We start from the raw sequence: 15,220 nt of genomic DNA, 5'->3' as shown, positions 1-15,220 counted from the left end.
CTCCACTTCTACTCGGAGCACCACCTAAAAACCACCTTGTCGCCATCCGCTCTGGCTTTTGATGCGCCCACCCATCTACCGCCGACCTCGATTCACCGCCCCACCCACATTGAGTATGGGAATGGGGGGCGGGCACAGCGAGGCACCCTATTTGAGAGCATTCGCCAACGCCACTCTCCTCTATAGCGGTGGACGTAGAAAGTGATCTAACGGGGAGGTTTGCAGATGTCCCTCAGGAAATACTGAAACCGCGTTTTGACAGCTTTTATGCGTATTTGAATTGCTTCCAGAAGTAAGTTGCCCACGTATAGCTTTACTAGAAAAGGGAACGCGATGCATGAAAAATCGAAATAAGGTATTACTTGTACTTCAAAAGAAAAAAAATTACAAAGGTTCAACGCTGCTGCACCAAATATGTATTAAGCACCCCGCCGGGGTGGCGCAGTGGTTACGGCGCTCGACTGCTGTTCCCGAGGATGCGGGATCGAATCCCGGACTCGGCGGCCGCTTTTCGATGGAGGCGAAAAAGCAAGGCGCCCGTGTGCTGTGCGATGTCAGTGCACGTTAAAGAACCCCAGGTGGTCGAAATTTCCGGAGTCTTCCGCTACGGCGTCTCTCATAGTCTGAGTCGCTTTGGCCCTTTAAACCCCACAAACCAAACCAACCAAATATTAAGCGAAAGTATTAGCTGCGGGTGACCGAGCGTTCTTCCTCTCTTTTTCTTCTTCCTCAGCCCACATACATGGCCCCGCTTTAATCAACCCGTATGAACGTGCCTTATACCGGTTTCCATTGGGCGAACAGGAGCACTTTTAGCCGCACTAAAAGTGCTCTCGCGAGTTTCAGCGCCTACCAGTGGTCGAACAGGAGCAGTGGCGTTGTGTTCCATTGGCAGAGGAGGCGCGCTTTTGGGGTCCCGGGAGCAGCCGAGAGCAGTCCTCGGTGCTCCGTCGCCAGCGGCGGAGTACAGGCATGCCGGTACAGGAAGAACGGAGGAAGTCACGTGACCTTTTTGATGTCACTTCTGGCACGGTCGGTTTCGAGGGAGAGCGCGCGCGCTCTCTCCCTCGCCGCCCGGAACCCGGGCAGGACGGTCGAGAAAAATGGCGGAAAACGGCAGCGGTGGCGTTCGGCCGGCAGATAAGGGTATAGTGGCTAGAATACGGGCAACGCAAGCGCGGGAAAAGTTTGATCACATGACGCCTGACGTCACGCGCTCCACCTCGGTACGCTGCTGTGAATGTTCCATTGGGGAGACGAGAACGCACGTCCCCAGAGCTTTCGTGCGCTGCTCCGGCTGCTCATTGCTCTTGCTCCTGTTCGCCCAATGGAAACCGGTATTAGTGGCCTATAGGGGTAACGTGAATGCCAGGGTCCTAGCAGGCTGATTCTGACAACCGTCCCATGTGAAACGAGAGACCCAAGTTGGCAGCTCCTGCCAGCCCACATATAAAGCCCCGCTTTAACCAAGCCATATGAACATGCCTGACGTCACATATCACGTGAGCACCAGCTGCGCCTCTAGCGCACCACGCCGACCGCTTTTGTGTCACGTGAGGTGTGACGTCACGCGCTGCGCCGTGGCTGCGATCGCGCTACGCCGACCGCTTGAGTTGTTAGCCCAGTTCTTACCCTAGCGTCACGTGGGTATTGCTTTCGCGACAATGAAATGAAGAAGTAGTTTATAGCTTATACTGATTGTTATGTTCTGCACCTCGCAAACCAATTCGCTGTCTGTGTCCGATCTCCGACAGAGCAAAGCAGTTTTATCAACTCAAGCGCAAAGAAATGTCAGGTTCATATGTGTAACTTGTCGAAGAAAAGCATCAATATAAACAGAGCCCTGGATAATGGCATACATTCGGAGGCGAGTTCAGCTGTCAAAGGAAGTGCACTTGAAAACGGAGCCATGAAGGCAACAAAGATCAGCGCAAGTCTTGCGACAGCCGCCGCAGAAACCTAATAGCCCTTCCCGGAAAGTGCAGGCTTCTATTGCGAGCACTAAACGTCTCGCGCTATCCTCAAGAATTCGCCCCGAGTGAAATGCTTGAAACAAGTCTGCATGGTCGCTATCGCATTTTTTTTTTTCTCAGTTCTAAGGATTGGAATTTGTTGTTTGCTTCTCTCGGCTATCGATGAAATGACACCTTGCGATATTTCCAGCGAGACGAAACACAAAACGGAACGCAGTCGAACGCTTTCGGCTTTCCATTTTTCGTGTACTTACATTCCCGTGGCGGCGTCGAGTCAAAATCGGAGACGCCGATTCACAAAGCGCGAATATGCAAATGATTATTGCGCACTACTGCGCCGACATTGATTCGGAGGGTTTCTCGCGAAGGCCGCTAGGTGACGAGAAATTATCTGGAGTTGCGAATTGGCCTATACATCCATATCGCGCCGCATTCTCATTGAATTTAGTTTCACACGTTCATAATCCCGGCCTCCATGTCGAGTTTATCGCCTGGCACCCCCCAGCTGCTTTATGACACTGGCACCCCCCAGTGTCATAAAGCAGCTAAGTCGGAGCAAGCTTCTCAGTCGGTAACTTTTTGGTTTGGTTTAGTTTATGGGGTTTAACGTCCCAAAGCAACTCAGGCTATGAGAGACGCCGTAGTGGAGGACTCCGGAAATTTCGACCCCCTGGGGTTCTTGCCTGCCGCCGAGGCCGGGATTCGATCCCGCGTCCTTCCCAATGGATTTATTTGTTCCTTGATTGCTTGGGCCGCTGCTTCAGCGCTTCCATTTTGCAACAATTTGCGGCAAGTACCATAGGCGTCGGTGTGTCGCTTACAAACAACGTTTGTTTAAAAACTACCAAGCTTGCCTGCGGCGATGTGCATCGACTCGGTGGTTGCGTGGTGCCTGTGTCTTTAAGAACTGTGCTATCACCACCAGCATGTTTCTTTCGCGATACAATCTAAAGTTCTTTCAATATTCTTTCACGGCTATTTCGAAATAAACTCAAATCCTTCTCAACTCATTTTAAGAACGTTATTCGCAACTTTCACGGGCGGCGCCACTGGAAATCCAATATGGCTGCCCTTAAGGTGATCCGGCTGTCACGCTTCAAGTGCGTTGTGCTGGGACGCTGGGCTACGTTTCCTGAAGCTGCATTAAAATATTCGCGCTAGTGTTCTGTGGTGCGAACGTATGCACGGCGTTGTCAGTCAGCGTATGCAAGCCCTTTGTGAGCATGCGTTGCAGGGGTGCGATACAAAGGACCCCTCGAGTGTGGCGGGTCAGGTATGTGAAACATCCTACTGCTGACTGTGTTTTCGTGGCGGGATTTCCGGTGGGGCTGGGTTTTCAGTTGTGAGAGACCGGGCAATTTGGCGGCACTCCTCTGCGTGTCGGGAAGTTTCAGAAAGAGCGGTATACTCAGGTGAGTCTGGTTGGTACGGAAGAATGGTATCTAGTGGAGCAGAAGGGTGACGGCCGTAAAGAAGACAAAACGGAGAGAAACCGGTAATTGACTGTGTAGCAGTATTGTATGCGTACGTCACATATGGAAGGAGGAGATCGCAGTCTGAGTTGTCGGAGGAGACGTACTTAGAAAGCATGTCACCAAGGGTACGGTTAAAGCGCTCAGTGAGACCGTTAGTCTGCGGATGATAGGCGGTAGAGACTCGGTGAAGTGTGTGGCACTTGTTCAGGAGAGCTTTAACAACCTCAGATAAAAAGACGCGTCCTCTGTCACTGGTAGTTCACGTGGTGCGCCGTGGCGAAGGACGAATCGCTGCAAAATGAATGAGGCTACTTCTGACGCTGTGGAAGGTGGAAAGGCAGCGGTTTCAGCATATCTCGTCACGCGCTGAACCGCAACGATGGCCCAGCGGTTTCCAGCAGCAGTGTACAGGAGCGGGCCGTAAAAATCAATACCGATGCGATCAAATGGGCGCGGTGGGCAAGGTAACGGCTGCAGCTCGCCTACAGAACGATGAGGAGGGGACTTGCGACGTTGACAGGCGAGGCATGAGCGAACATATTTGAAGACGAAGTTGTACATGCCCCTCCAGCAGTATCGTATGCGTAGCCAATGGTGTGTCTTGAATACTCCCGCATGGCCGCATTGGGGGTCAGCTTGGATACAGTCGCATACTTACGAGCGTATACGTGACGGGGAATGACTAGCAACCATTTGCGACCATCAGCACTGTAGTTCCGGTGATAAAGAAGGTTGTCGCAAATGGCGAAGTGTGATGCTTGTTGGCGAAGCGTACGCGATGGAGAAGCAGCCGATGGATCGGAGAGGAGATTGATAAGAGAAGCGACCCAGGGGTCTCTCCGCTGCTCAGAAGGCATGTCACTGAAGGGAAGTAACATTGCCGAGGCGTCCGAGGTGAAAAGGCGATCAGCTGCTAGGGGGCAGTGAGAAATGGCATCAGTATCTTGATGCTTGCGGCCAGAGCGGTAGGCTACGTTGACATCAAGTTCCTGCAGACGAAGAGCCCACCTGGCTAGACGGCCGGATGGGTCTTTCAAGGAGGAAAGCCAGCACAGTGCATGGCGGTCCGTCACAACTTCAAAAGGGCGGCCGTAGAGGTAAGGGCGGAATTTGGTCAGAGCCCAAATTATCGCCAAACACTCTTTTTATGTTACCGAGTAATTAGACTGCGCCTTCGTGAGCGTTCGGCTTGCATAGGCGACGACGTATTCAGCAAATCAAGATTTACGCTGAGCGAGAATAGCGCCGAAACCGACACCACTGGCGTCGGTGTGTACATCAGTAGGAGCCGTCGGGTCGAAGTGACGCAGGACGGGCGGTGTCGTGAGGATGCGGCGCAACCTATTGAAGGCATCATCGCATGACGGTGACCAGAGCGAAAAGTCGGAACTGCCCGACAGAAGCTGCGTCAGAGGGGCAGCAATAGAGGCGAAGTTTCGTATGAACCGACGAAAGTAGGAGCACAAGCCTAGGAAGCTGCGAAGGTCTTTGATGGATCTCGGCTTGGGAAAGGCAGCGACTGCACGAAGTTTGGCCGGGTCTGGAGAAACCCCTTCTTTGGAGACAACGTGGCCTAAAATGGTCAGTTGACGGGCGGCAAAACGACACTTCTTTAAGTTGAGCTGTAATCCGGCATCAGAAAGGCAGGTCAAGACCTGCTTCAGGCGGTAGAGATGAGTGTCGAAGTCAGGAGAAAAGACGACAATATTGTCAAGATAGCAAAGGTAGGTCTTCCATTCCAGTCAACGCAAAATGGTGTCCATCGTTCTCTCAGATGTCGCAGGAGCATTGCAAGGGCCGAAAGGCATAACAGTAAATTCGTACAGGCCATCTGGAGTAACAAAAGCTGTTTTAGAGCGGTCGGCTTCTTCCATCGGGACCTGCCAGTATCCCGAACGTAAATCTAGGGACGAATATAATTCAGCCCCTTGCAAGCAGTCCAGTGCGCCGCCTATACGCGGAAGAGGATAGACGTCTTTCTTTGTAACCTTATTAAGTCGGCGGTAATCTATGCAAAAGCGGATGGAACCATCCTTCTTTTTAACGAGCACAACAGGCGAAGCCCAAGGGCTGAATGACACCGTTTTGGAGCATCTGGTCTACTTGCTCTTCAATAACTTGGCGCTCTGTTGCTGAGACACGGTAGGGCCGCTGTCGCAGTGGTGCGTAGCCTCCAGTGTAGATCCGATGAGTGACAGTTGAACTTTGGCCGGGAGTCGAAGGAGGAGGTGAACTGTTGGAGGAGGGCAAGAAGTTGCGCTCCCTGAAACGGAGGAATACATGGCGTCGATGGACTGGCGGAACAGGTCTGTGGAAGAGGAAGCTGGTACAGAAAATTGAGGGCTCAGCGCAGTCATGGCGAGGAGCGATGCGTCATCAGTCTCTTCACGGAGAAGAGAGGCGATGGGTTGTAGGCTCCCGAGACATTCACCGTGGCGCAAAGCAGTGAGGTGGTTAAACAGGTTAGAGACCCAGAGCGCATAGGAGCCAGCGGAAATAGTGAGTACGGCAACGGAATGAACTTTCGGCGCAGGAATATATGTGATGGCGTGAAGAGGACAGTTTGGCCGCACACAGAGTCAGAAGTGATATTTACAAGCAGGGCAGAAGAGGGAGGAATGTCGGTGCCTTCGGCGACGAGGGCTTTAGCGCATAGACTATATAGCTAGAGTGGCGTTGTCTGACTCAGGCTCGGGCAGCGCAGAAAATGAGACTTCAGCGCGAGCACAAGCGATTATAGCGGCATGACGCGACAGGAAATTCCAGCTTAAATTACAGCGTGTGAGCAACTTGGCAACACGACGAACTCAATTGTATAAAAGCAATTATGGATCCTACTCGAGCGGTGCACGCTGCTAAAGGCTTGATATCGCTGCATTCGCGACCCCGGCTGAAAAACATCTGTCGACCTTTGCTCCACAATCTAACCTCATCGAAGTACCTGTGGATGGTGTTCCTGTCTCCGCCCTTATTGACACTGGTGCCCAACTCTCTGTCCTCAGTTCCTCGTTTTGTCGTCGCCTGAAGAAAATTCTGGCGCCAGCAGGTTTGTCCACCGTTCGTGTCGCCAATGGCAGCCCTGCTGCCGTGCTTGGTATGTGTACCGCCCGTGTAACCATTGCTGGTCGTCACACACAAATCTTATTCACCGTGCTCCAGGAGTGCCCTCATGACCTGATCCGTGGCCTTGACTTCTTGACCGGTCACTCAGCCCCTTTGACTGCTCAACCGGCATTCTACGCCTGGACCTTCCCCTCTGCCCTGAAGACCTCTCCACGCCTCCTCGCCTCCGCTCAGCAAAATATTCCCGCTTCCCTCCGGAAGCTGTTGTTTATATTCCTATGTGCCCTTTCCCGCCCGTGCCCGATGGAGACTACCTTGCGTGCCCAATTACAGACGTCGTCCTGCAGCGTCACGTCACCCTCCCACACATCATCGTACACGTATCTCAGAATCGCACCACTCTCCCAGTCCTAAACTTCAGTTTGTTGACCCAAGTCCTCCCCGACGGAATTTCATTAGCTGAACGGTCCCCGCTGACCGACTGTGAAGTTTCAGCCCTATACCTACCGACCCTCCCTCGGCACATTGCACAGCCTCTACCGCTCCTATGTCGTCTCCTTTACACCGTGATCCTGTTTCCAGCATGATTGTGACCGACCTGCAACCCGATTCTGTCGACACGCTCTACAAGCTGTTGCTTTCATATAGCGATATTTTTGATTTTGGGGCCCGGCCTCTTGGCCAAACATCTGTTGTAGCCCACCGCATCTGTGTCTCTCTTTCCGAGCGCCAGGTGATTCAACGTGAAGTCGACAAGATGCTGGCCGACGACATCATTGAGCCTTCAAACAGCTAGTCCTTGGGCGTCACCAGAGCGTCACCAGCTCTGGCTACTGGCAAATCTCCATCGATGAACGAGACCGCAAAAAAACGGCATTTATCACCTGACGGCCTCTAGCAATTTAAAGTCATGCCTTTTGGCCTATGTAACGCCCCTGCAACTTTCGAACGGATGATGGACTCGTTGCTGCGCGGCTTCAAGTTGTTGGGTCTTTGGGATATTCTCGGGGGGGAGGGGGATACCGGACACGGGTTATACCGGCCTAATGTCGCGGTTGCACTCTTGGTCTCCGGGTGATGGGGAAATGGGACGTGGGGGGGAGGGGGAGAGTGGACGACTTGTCTTTGTTACTTAAACGACGTCATTGTTTTCTCGCCCACTTTCGACAGCCACCTCTCTCGCCTTTCTACCATTCTCGAGCTATTCCGCCGCGCCGGCCTTCAACTCAACTCCAAGGAATGCAGTTTCGGCCATCGGGAAATCAAAGTTGTTGGCCACCTAGTGAATGCTGCTGGTGTTCAGCCTGACCCCGATAAGATTCGTGCCGTTCGTGCTTTTCCCACACCACATTCATCTAGTGATGTTCGAAGTTTTCTTGGCTTGTGCTCTTATTTCCGTCGTTTCGTCCAGAACTTCGCAGCCCTTGCTCGCCCACTCACCGCCCTACTGAAAAATGATGCACCTTTCTCTTGGGGCCCTGACCAAGCTGCAGCTTTCTCCAAACTTATCGCTACTCTCACCAATCCACCCGTCTTGGCCCATTTCAACCCTTCGGCCCCTACCGAACTCCGCACTGACGCCAGTGGTCACGGCATTGGAGCTATCCTCGCTCAGCGACGCCACGGCCACGCCAGAGTGATTGCGTATGCCAGCCGCCTACTATCTAGGGCAGAGCAAAATTACTCTGTCACACAAAGGGAGTGCCTAGCTCTTGTTTGGGCTATTTCGAAATTCCGCCCTTATTTGTTTGGAAGACCCTTTACTGTTATCACGGACCACCATGCCTTGTGCTGGCTATCCACTCAAAGACCCTACTGGACGTTTGGGAGTCTGGGCGTTAAGGTTGCAAGAGTACACCTTTTCCGTGGTCTATAAGTCTGGTCGGCTTCACCAAGATGCAGACTGCTTGTCCCGCCACCCTGTCGATCCTCCCAGCTCTACGGCCTGTGACGTTGACGCATGCGTCCTGTCTTTATCAGCCTTTCCCCACATAGACGACGAGCGGCGCTTGGACTTCGAGCTCCGGTCTATCATCGACCGTCTGACTACCAGCCAGTTTCATCCTCCCCTCGCCATGTTCGTTCTCCAAGGGGACGCACTATACCGCCGCAATATGCGACCTGATGGCGCTGAGCTCTTGCTCGTCGTTCCGAAACATTTGCGCTCCACCATCCTGGAACAATTTCATGATGCGCCCATCGCTGGACATTTTGGCGTGTGCCGCACGTATGACCGCGTGCGCCGACGTTTTTACTGGCCGGGTCTCTATCGCTCAGTTCAGCATTATGTGGCCGCGTGTGAGCTGTGCCAGCGTCAGAAAAAACCATCCGTATTGCCATCAGGACACCTACAGCCAATATCCATACCGAATGACCCCTTTTTCCGCGTTGGTGTTGATTTGCTTGGACCCTTCCCGGTCTCTGCGTCGGGCAACAAATGGATCGCCGTAGCGACCGACTATGCTACGCGTTACGCCATTACCCGCGCGATCCCGACAAGCTGCGCTACCGACGTCGCTGATTTCCTCCTCCACGACTTCATACTACAACACGGTGCCCCTCGCGAACTACTCGCGGATCGTGGTCGCTGCTTCCTCTCCAGCGTGGTTGACGAGCTACTTCGTGTGTGCACCGTCTGCCACAAATTTACTACCGCCTATCATCCTCAGATCAACGGCCTGACAGAACGCCTCAACCATACGCTCACAGATATGTTATTCATGTATGTCTCCGGCGACCATCCGGATTGGGACATTAATCTATCCTTTGTAACATTTACCTATAACTCTTCTCGTAATGATACCGCTGCCTATACTCTCCCTTTTATGTGCTCTTTGGCCGACACCCATTACTCCCCTTTGATACATCGCTACCCACTACTGACGCCGCCACCAGTACTTACGCTCGTGATGCCATATCCCGCGCCAAAGATGCTCGCCACATTGCGACAGGCTCTTTGCTCCCAAGGCTCACAGCAATCGCGTTAAAGCAGTCACCATAGCGATGTGCACTACGCCCCAGGCTCTCTCGTTCTGCTCTGGCTCCCATCACGCCGGGTGGGCTTGTGCGAAAAACTTCTACCATGCTACACAGGCCCCTACCGTATCTTGCGCCAAGTCACCGATGTCACATACGAAATCGAACTTTTGACCCGAAGTCTTCTGCACCACAAGCTTCTGACATTGTGCATGTGACACGACTCAAGCCGTATTATTTACGCCTTGCTTCGTTTACCTAAAACGCACCGGGACTGTGCTTCGACGGCGGGGTAATGTTATGTGGTGTACCATGCTGGCATTCAGCAAGTGAAGAAAAGTGTCTGGGCGTGTGGACGAAGACGACGCTCATTGTTAAGTTGTGCGGCTAAGCGGTGCCCATTGATTTCAGAGTGCTGTTACCATTGGTGCGTGATTTCCACTCGTAACAATATGCTGAGCGCTGACCGTTTGCAACGAAAGTCCTGCAATTGGCATCTTCACTTTCTTTAAAGAGCTACATAGTTAGCGTCCATTACCGAAATCGCAGCACCAGTGTCAATTAGAACCATGACAGCTACACCCTCAACGAAAACTTCAATAAGGTTGGCTGGCGACAAATGAGGACTTCGGAAGTTGGACGGTGTCGCAGTTCTCGCCTCAGGAACTGCGGCCTCTAGTTTTCCTCACGTGAAGCGTTCTGTCGATGTCGCATCGGAGATAGAGCGGCGTCGCGGCGACGGTGAACGGCGGTCGGACATGGCTGAGCGGTCTGGGGAGAAATGACGGCTTGCTGGAGGCTCTGTAGGCGGTGAATTCTGAGGCATCGAAGACCAGTACCCAGAACCGTGAGTAGGTGGTGCTGACACTGGGAGACGGTTTCGGCAATAACGGGAAATATGTTCAGCCAGCCCGCAAGTGTAACAAAATGGACCGGTTATCTGTGTTGCGCCAGGGATTGCGTGGTCTTGGAGCCGGACGATTAAACTGCGAAAGTTCTCGAGCAGGACCTGGAGGCGGATGCACGTAGGCAGGTTGTGGCGGAGCATATGTAGGTGGTGGTCGGGCAGCAACAACCGCATATTTCAACGGGGCTGCGACAGGCATGGATTGAGGGGCTGGTGGAAGATTCAGCGACCTGCTCCTGTATAATCTGGCGCAGACTGGGAGCTAGGCGTGATGAAGGCTCTTCATAGCAGGACATAAGGAAGAGCTGTCAAGCAACGTCTTCCCGAATGAAGCTCTTGATTTGTGGCAGGAGCGCAGAATGTTCACCTGCATCTGTCAGGCCAGCAAGCGACTCAGTGTGCATGGTGTTCGCTCGAGTTATGTCCCTTTGTTTGCGCAGTTCATCAAAACTTCGACATACTGTGACAACTGCGACGGTCCGGATAGCTCGAGCTGTCAGCATCTGAAAGGCGTCGTCATCGATGCCTTGCAATATGCGCTCGACCTTGTCAGCCTCTGACATATGTACGTTCACGCGCTTGCACAAGTCGAAGACGTCTTCGATATAACTCGTAAAATTCTTTTGTAATTCGTAATATATATATTGTTAGCGACGCTCTTTTTTACTACTGTGCAATTCCTTCCCCTGGGTGGTGACCCTGAGTGGTGCTTTGACCCAGCCACCGCTTCACGTGCCTGGATGTCGACGCGCGCAACCTCGGGCCTTGCTCGCAGCGCATGTGGTGAGAGAGTGCGATCCGGGGAACGCCAGGAGTGCAAAGCGCGTGAGAGCGGATTGCGCCATGTGTCGTCATTGAGAGCGGATGTCGAGAAAATGTGCGCAGAGTGAGCGGAGCGTCAGCGCGGAGAGCGGACGCTAGAAAACTGTGTGACGTGCGTGTGCGAACAAAGAGTGCAATTGTAAATCCAGTGTTAATTTTCAATATAACCATTGTACTTTTGCGTATTTTATTTGTGTGTCAAGTTTTTTTTCTTTCACTTCTCTTTTTTTTTTTCGTTCAAACTCTAACATATCAGAAGTGGGATTGAGACCAACGCAAACCGGAGAAGAAAGACTGCGCAACCCTCCTCGTGAGCGAACTGGGTGAGTTGTGACCGTGTGCGCTAAAGGAACTAGCATGAATGTAACATCTAAAGATACGACAGTGGACACCAGTGATGGCGCTGATGGCGAAAGGGCGAACGAGAGCATTACCGGGATGGAACTTGGAAATGCGATGCGCGAAAAGGACCGCCTTCTAACAAGCCTTCTAGAGCGACTCGTCTTGCCGGGGTCATCTGGAACTCCAGGCACTACAGCAGCAGCACCCAACTATCACGTGATGCCTGACTTAGGCAAGCACATTGCCTACTTCGATTGTGGTGGCGATGCGGCCTCTGAGAAGGAGTGGCTCGAAAACCTCCAAACGACGGTTACCTTACATCGATGGCCGGAGGAGTTTCGGTTAGAAACTTCTAAAGGCCACTTGGTCGGACCTGCCAAGGACTGGCTCCGTTCTCGAAGTGAGGTAGCATTGTCATGGGAAAACTTCGATTACCGCTTCCGCCGCACCTTTTGTGGCCAGACCCGAGCGGTCGAGAGGTAGAGGAAGATGCAGGAACGCGTGCAGCACCGCAATGAAAGTACGACGGCATACTTCTACTCAAAAGTTCGCTTGTGTCGGAAGGCCAGTCTCGACTTCTGCGACACTAGAGAGCAGGCGTTGACCGGATTGCGTTCAAGACAACTATGTCATCATCATCATCAGCCTGATTATACCCACTGCAGGGCGAAGGCCTCTCCCATATTTCTCCACTTAACGCGGTTCAGGGCTAGCTGCATCCACTTGACCCCTGCGAACTTCTTAACCTCATCCGCCCGCCTAACTTTCTGCCGCCCCCTGCTACGCTTTCCTTCCCTTGGAATCCAGTTTGTTACCCTCAGCGGCCATCGGTTATCCTCTCTTCGCCCTACATGCCCTGCCCATGTCCATTTCTTCTTCTTAATTTCTACTAGAATGTCGGTAACTTGAGTTATTTCTCTGACCCACTCTGCACGCTTTCTATCTCTTAATGTTATCCCTACCATTTTTTCGTTCCATAGCCCTCTGGGTTGTCCTCAACTTAAGTAGAACTTTCTTGGTTAGCCTCCACGTTTCAGCCCCATAGGTGAGTACAGGCAAGATGCAACTGTTGTATACTTTCCTCTTGAGCGATACCGGTAAGCTGCTAGTCATAATCTGCGAGTGCTTGCCAAATACGCTCCATCCGAATCTTATTCTTCTTGTTATTTCCTTTTCGTGGTCCGGATCTGCGGTTACTACCTGTCCTAAGTAGACATATTCGCCTACTACTTCCAGTATTTCGCTACCTAATGTAAACTGCTGTTCCTTCCCGAGGCTGTTGAACATTACCTTAGTCTTCTGCATATTGATTTTCAAGCCTACCTTTCTACTTTTCCTGTCTAGGTCATCAATCATTATTTGCAGTTCATCCCCCGAGTTGCTTAGCAAGGCAATGTCATCAGCAAATCGCAGATTACTGAGGTATTCTCCATTTACCCTTATCCCTAACTGCTCCCATTCCAAGTCTCTGAATACTTCCTCTAAACAAGCTGTGAATAGTACTGGGGAGATTGTGTCTCCTTGCCTAACACCTTTCTTTATGGGAATTTTGTTACTTTCTTTATGCAGAACTATGGTTGCTGTGCAGCCACTATATATATCTTCCAGCACTTTCACGTACGGCTCGTCTACCCCCTGATTTCGCAATGCCTGCATCACCGCCGAGGTTTCAACTGAGTCAAATGCTTTTTCGTAATCAATGAATGCTATGTATAAGGGCTGGTTATATTCCGAGCATTTTTCTATCACCTGATTGATGGTATGGATATGATCGATAGTAGAGTACCGTTTCCGAAACCCTGCTTGATCCTTTGCTTGATTGCAGTCTAAGGTTGTCCTGATGCTATTAGCGATTACCTTAGTAAATACCTTATACGTAGCAGACAGTAAGCTGATTGGTCTGTAATTTTTAAGGTCCTTAGAGTCCCCTTTCTTGTGAATGAGGATAATGTTTGCATTCTTCCATGGTTCCGGTATATAGTGGAAGATATATATAGTGGCTGCACAGCAACCATAGTTCTGCATAAAGAAAGTAACAAAATTCCCATAAAGAAAGGTGTTAGGCAAGGAGACTGTCACAAGCTGCTTCACCTATTATACAGCGGAAGATGCGGGAGCTTATGGCTGGAATATAGAGCGAAATTCACGGGACTCCGTCGCTCCTCTGGACAAGATTCGACAAGCCGATGGGGCAGCGACCGCCTGTCCTTGACGTGGCTGCTGCATAGTCGGCCGAGGGTATAAAATAACCGACAGCAGCACGCCCTCACCAGTGCGTTTGGGAAGATTCAAACTTCCGGCCACTCCGCGGTGCTCCGAAAGCGTATTGTGTTCTTCGGGCCCGCGATCGACGCGTCGTCCTCTGCACCTGTACGGCCGCCGCTACCGAGCAACACAGCCTTCGACGCCTCAGCAAACAAGAAGACGTGAGAATTTCATTCGCCACGGACTGTTGTTCAATCGAACATTATTTTCGCTTTGTTAACTTTTGACCTGACTTAGTAGTATTTTTCGCTGTGTTCTTATGTAACTTTTGCTCATACTTATAATATCTGAAATACCTGCTTTATTATCTTTATAGTCTTCATATTTTTTATCACAGTGTTTTGTTCATTGTCGGGTTATTTTTTTTTCTCTTATCATTTATTTCTTCGTCTTTATCAATATCTTGTCGTGGCGTCGTATTCTCTTTCATTGTACTCTATTATTATCAGTGTAATTTTGGTCTGCTAATTAAGCCTTCAATTGTTTGTAAAAGAAAGTGCCCTATTTGTACTTATTCCTCAATCACACACCGAAACACGTGCTTCACGGGTTGACCGGCCTAACTTTTAAATGTGTTCACAACCCTCATAGAGGAACGATGGGAAATCGTAAAGGGGATCCCGCACCTCTTTTGACCGTAAAGGCGGAGGTTTGTGACAGAGACACAATCTCCCCAGTACTATTCACAGCTTGTTTAGAGGAAGTATTCAGAGACTTGGATTGGGAGCAGTTAGGGATAAGGGTAGATGGAGAATACCTCAGTAATCTGCGATTTGCTGATGACATTGCCTTGCTAAGCAACTCGGGGGATGAACTGCAAATAATGATTGATGACCTAGACAAAAAAAGTAGACAGGTAGGCTTGAAAATCAATATGCAGAAGACTAAGGTAATGTTCAACAGCCTCGGGAAGGAACAGCAGTTTACATTAGGTAGCGAAATACTGGAAGTAGTAGGCGAATATGTCTACTTAGGACAGGTAGTAACCGCAGATCCGGACCATGAAAAGGAAATAACAAGAAGAATAAGATTGGGATGGTGCGCATTTGGCAAGCACTCGCAGATTATGACTAGCAGCTTACCGGTATCGCTCAAGAGGAGAGTATACAACAGTTGCATCTTGCCTGTACTCACCTATGAGGCTGAAACGTGGAGGCTAACCAAGAGAGTTCTACTTAAGTTGAGGACAACCCAGAGGGCTATGGAACGAAAAATGGTAGGGGTAACATTAAGAGATAGAAAGCGTGCAGAGTGGGTCAGAGAAATAACTCAAGTTACCGACATTCTAGTGGAAATTAAGAAGAAGAAATGGACATGGGCAGGACATGTAGTGCGAAGAGAGGATAACCGATGGTCGCTGAGGGTAACAAACTGGATTCCAAGGGAAGGAAAGCGTA

The 15,220-nt window shown here is 51.0% G+C and overlaps 1 pseudogene; it reads right to left on the bottom strand.

Annotated features, from left to right (window-relative positions):
* Nucleotides 1-4,665: 4,665 nt before the first annotated feature.
* The window catches only part of LOC146190270 (uncharacterized), a 31,138-nt pseudogene continuing 20,583 nt past the window's right edge, over nucleotides 4,666-15,220 (bottom strand).

The sequence above is a fragment of the Amblyomma maculatum genome, chromosome 4 (assembly GCF_055883805.1).
Source record: "Amblyomma maculatum isolate TAMU_Amacu chromosome 4, ASM5588380v1, whole genome shotgun sequence".
Taxonomy (NCBI): domain Eukaryota; kingdom Metazoa; phylum Arthropoda; class Arachnida; order Ixodida; family Ixodidae; genus Amblyomma; species Amblyomma maculatum.
This window is presented reverse-complemented; position numbering and strand designations above follow the sequence as displayed.